We start from the raw sequence: 5,068 nt of genomic DNA on the forward strand, positions 1-5,068 counted from the left end.
TTGTATTCAGGATAATCAAAATAGTCTAACGTTTTATACCGCTGACGCGGCTTTGGCATTATAGCAAGGTAGTCTGCTATATCTATGGCCTACGGCAGTGTTTCCCAAACTTATCTAAAGCGCAACCCCTTTTTGTTAAAAAAATTGTTCACGACCCCCTACTCATCACCCAAACCAAAATAGCGACAAAAATAGCGTGCCTAATTTACAACTGATGGTTTCTCAAATTTTATTTTTACTTTACTGTTTAAATTCAAACTAAATACATTTAAAAAATTCAACAATTATTTTAATAATTGCGATCTGTCCCACTAGTACACTAGTAGTACTTCTGCCAGACTAGCATTTACAATAAAAATAAATAATAAAAAGTCGACTGCACATTGTACACCGCGACATCTTTGTGTATACATCGCAATACTTTTCCATGATATTCGCGAAGGCTCTACTCCTTACTTCGCTACTAGATGGCACTTTGGAACGTTCTCGTAGCCTCGTTTTGGCTTTATATAAGCGGCGATGTGCAATGAGACCTCAGTTCGAAACAGCACGTTGTGGCGAATGCAGCGGTATTAAGTAATGAGTAAATATTTTGCGACTTACGTATTCCCGTTTACGTATTTACGTCTACGATAAATTACAAATTATGGATAAGTTTTTAAAAAGAAGTGCAGAACCATCTACGTCTGAAAGTGGCAGTAATAAAAAGAACAACAGACTTTACAGTGATGAATATCTTAAATATTGTTTTACCATTATTTCCAATAAACCACAATGTGTTATTTGTGGAGAAGTATTGTCAAACGAAAGCATGAAGCCATCAAAGTTACTTCGACATTTAAATAGCAAACATCCAGATAAAAAAGACAAACCCGTAGAATTATTTGAAAGGAAGCTGAACGTCCTTCACAAACAGCAAGATACTTTTTAATTGGCAACCACTACTAACGAAAAAGCATTATTAGCAAGTTATAAAGTTGCTTATCGCGTTGCCAAAACTAGTAATCCGCACACAATTGCTGAAAATCTGGTTTTTCCAGCAGCTGTTGAAATGGTACATATAATGATTGGTGAAAAAGAGTCTGCAAAGTTAAAAACAATACCTCTGTCAAATAATACTATCCAAAGAAGAATTAGTGATATGGCAGAAGATATTCAAGCGCAAGTTGTGAAAAATCTTAATAAATGCACGTACTTCTCTCTTCAAATGGACGAATCCACGGATATATCTAACTGTGCCCAATTTATTACGTTTGTAAGATATGATACAAATAATGGCATTCAAGAAGATATTTTATTTTGTTCCCCATTGGAGACCAATACCACTGGAAAATGTTTATTCGACAGTTTTGTGAAACGCACAAGTAAATATGTTATTGACTGGGGAAAATGTATTGCTATATGCACAGTTGGCGCTAAAGCTATGACAGGACATCAATCTGGTCTTGTCGTCAGATTACAAGAAATAATGCTTAATGCCACATGGAGACATTGTTTTTTACATCGAGAAGCTCTGGCGTCAAAAGCTTTACCTCCTGAAATGAACTGTTTTATGAAATCCATCATTAAAGTTGTAAATTCCATTAAAGGAAAAGCTTTACAGACCCGTATTTTTCGAAAAATCTGCGAAGACATGAGCGCTATATTTCAAAATCTTCTTTATCACACCGAAGTAAGGTGGCTTTCAAGGGGCAACGTCTTAAAAAGAGTATTTGACTTAAGAGCAGAGCTTCTAATGTATTTGAAAGATGAGAAGTTCCCATATCAAAATCAATTTTCCGATCCTATTTGGCTTTTGAAATTAGGTTTCCTTGCTGATATATTCGAACAATTAAATATTTTGAACAGTAATTTGCAAGGTCGCGACATTAATATAATTATAGCCACAGATAAAATTAAGGGGTTTATAAGAAAAATCGATTTATGGTCAACTTCACTTGGCAAAAAGCAGCTCGATTCATTCCAGTGCGTTCAGGAAATTATAGAAAATGTATGTTACAGTGCTACAAATTTTGAACAAGTTTATGCAGGCATGCAAGTTACTTTGCTTAATTTAAAACAACAGCTCTGTGATTATTTCTCCGAAGAAATTCAAAACAGTTACGACAGTTGCAGATGGATACTGAATCCGTTTTTAGCCGATTCCTTTCAACATGCTGAAATACCAATAAACATGAAAGAACAACTTATTGAAATATCAAATGATGGAATGTTGAAGCTCCAATTTTTTTCCCAGAACTCGCACGAATTTTGGACCAAAAATATGCAGGAATACCCTCAGTTGGCGAATGAAGCTGTAAAATGTTTGGTTCCATTTGTAACATCATATTTATGTGAGTTAAGTGTCTCGTCTATGACTGCCATTAAAACAAAAGTGAGAAATCGTCTCGTACTTGAAAACGATATAATTGTGTGTGTCTCAAATACACAGCCTAGATTTGAAAGACTAGTTTCAAAAAAACAGGCGCATGGGTCTCATTAACATTGTAATATTTGACTTTATTTTTTTCTTTTACTTTTAAGGACTTTTAATATTTAGTTTTATGTTTCGTTTGATAATTAATTGTTAATTTTTATTTACGGCTTTATTAAAATAAAAATACATGATTTAACAAAGTAGTGTTTTTGTCTTATTTTGGAAATTTCCGGCGACCCCCCTAGTACCTTTGGGTACACACTTTGGGAAACACTGGCCTACGGTATATAAGAAATGTAACAGGGCCAGTGCTACGCTTCAACCGCCTTATCGGTGTCGGAAAGTTGGTCGAGAATACTTCGTCGACGGAAAATTAGTCGACAACATTTGGTCGACAAACAGTTGGTCGAATGCACAATTCGTCGAATGTACAATCCGCCGACGAACATTTGATCGAATGGATTTTTCGTCGACAAAGACCCAAAGGGAATAATGGTGACAAATGAAGGATTGTTGATTTTTTATTTTTTTTGTTTTCAATATTTTCAATCAGTATTTTTATTTCAATAAGTATCAATTGTCCGGAAATGCTCCGTTCGCAAGTGCGCCGACACCAAAAAGAAGAACGGTACAGCATCACTAATTAAAAGATCGGTTTATATTTGCTGTCTACTCTCCCACCGCAACCGATTTTTTCATTAAATTTAACAATAATTAAGACTTAGAAAAACAATTAACAAAACCAAAAAAAAATAAATTCAGATATGTATAATACAATATTCCAGTTAACAAAATAAAAACCATAATCCTTCTTTTGTCACCATTAATCTCTTTATCCTAAAGATAAATAACAGTTTGTCGACGAAAAATCCATTCGAACAAATGTTCGTCGACGAATTGTACATTCGATGAATTTTGTGCATTCGACCAACTGTTTCTCGACCAAATGTTGTCGACTAATTTTCCGTCGACGAAGTGTTGTCGACCAACTTTCCTAGACCCGCCTATTATTACCCCTGGTTTCAACCAAGGTACTCATTTTATTCAGGCTGAGTGTTCAATCTCAAATTAATCCCTTAATTTGTAATCTCACATTTTTTCTTAACTTCCTAAACTTTTATAGTTTCACCGTGTATAATTGAAACATTGGGAAACATCGAGAAATATTTTAATAATTAGAGTCCATTCAACCTGCAAACTTAATTAATTGCCAAATAATATATTTTCCAATTGAACTTTATAAGTTTTGCAATAGCTTCCTTTAAACTGTAGTTGCAATCTTTCAACATGCAAAGTCCGTAGTTCGGTTGTCATGCAACTTGTAACGTTACAAACGTCACATCTTTGCTATTTTATTTTCAAATAATTATTTTATTCTATTTTCTTTAATAATTCTTTAATAATAATCATCTTCTATTTGTTTTACCTTTTTTCCCGTTAAAAATTGGTTGGCGCCCTCTTTCGGTATTTATAGGCATATCTCAACATTCTTGTTCTATCTCAGAATTCACATTCTTATTCAATCGTTCTGTGGTTCATGACAGTGACTTCGCACTGTCGTTTCTCTTTCAAATTTTAAGCCCCCACTCACCAACTCTGTCAATGTCAAGTGAACCCTTCTCTTTGTCAAAATGAAGAATATTTTTTATTTTAATTCTAAAATCTACTTAAGGCAATGTCTGGCCTCATAGCCACATTTTCAAACAGACGTTCTTAATTGGGGTAAGTGTTTAAATATAAATGTACACATTTTTCTAAGCCTATATCCGTAATTTTTTTTATGTTCCTATCTAACCTTACTTTTCGTACTTTTTATTGTTGTACCGCATGGTAAAATTATTTATATTATCTATTATCTTCATATGTATGTAGTAATCCACAACTATTTAACTACTAACATTATTTTATACTATTCATTTTGTTTAACCTTGCCTTTCTGCAACATTTCTGGATTATTTCTTGGAATGGCAAGGATATCTTTCATTTATTCTTGGTGTCTAATGTACCTGTATGTATTCTAGTTTTCTGGACAAATAAGAATCTTCACCGGACAACCCTTCACCTCGTGGGAGGACTCCCTGAACCTGGAGCCCCCAATATCGCCGGCGATGCTACAGTAATTTAGCATAGACACCACACCATCAACCAACACCTGTAGGCCTGGTGGCCAGAACATCCACGTCGCCAGAGCCCGTTGCAGAACAACAGCAAGACACCAAGAACCTGCAGACAGATACCAAGTGCCATCGATAAGTATAATCTCTGATCTGTAAAGTTTCGGCAAGGTCTTGTAAATTATTTTTTTGATACTTTAATTATGTCTTTTATGAAAAATAAACATGATTAGTTAAATATTATTGTTTTATTTGCTCCATTCTGCATTTTCATTGTTCATGTTTTTGATTAGGACAAGGTGGACTCACAACTTGGGAGATTGAGCTAGTCTAGGGTAGACGATAGCTATCGTAGTTGATTGAAATATTATTCTCGAATATTATTTCCATTATCTGGGGTAGTTTATCGCCTCAAACTTATTGATGAATTGTATATTTTGACGAGATTATAAATAAACCAAAGGGACAGGGACTATTTTGGGTTGCAGTCTAATTGAAATAGTTACCTCGTTAACAAGTGCGTAAGTCGTTGTTAGAA

At 34.4% G+C, this 5,068-nt stretch overlaps 1 long non-coding RNA gene across 1 annotated transcript; it reads left to right on the forward strand.

Moving 5' to 3' along the window:
- Positions 1–3,789: 3,789 nt before the first annotated feature.
- LOC126889922 (uncharacterized) lies at positions 3,790–4,768 on the forward strand. The gene is made up of 2 exons (XR_007700226.1): positions 3,790–4,138; positions 4,438–4,768. It is a non-coding gene; the product is annotated as an uncharacterized LOC126889922 (long non-coding RNA).
- The last annotated feature ends 300 nt before the right edge of the window (positions 4,769–5,068 follow it).

Source organism: Diabrotica virgifera, chromosome 8 (assembly GCF_917563875.1).
Source record: "Diabrotica virgifera virgifera chromosome 8, PGI_DIABVI_V3a".
Taxonomy (NCBI): domain Eukaryota; kingdom Metazoa; phylum Arthropoda; class Insecta; order Coleoptera; family Chrysomelidae; genus Diabrotica; species Diabrotica virgifera.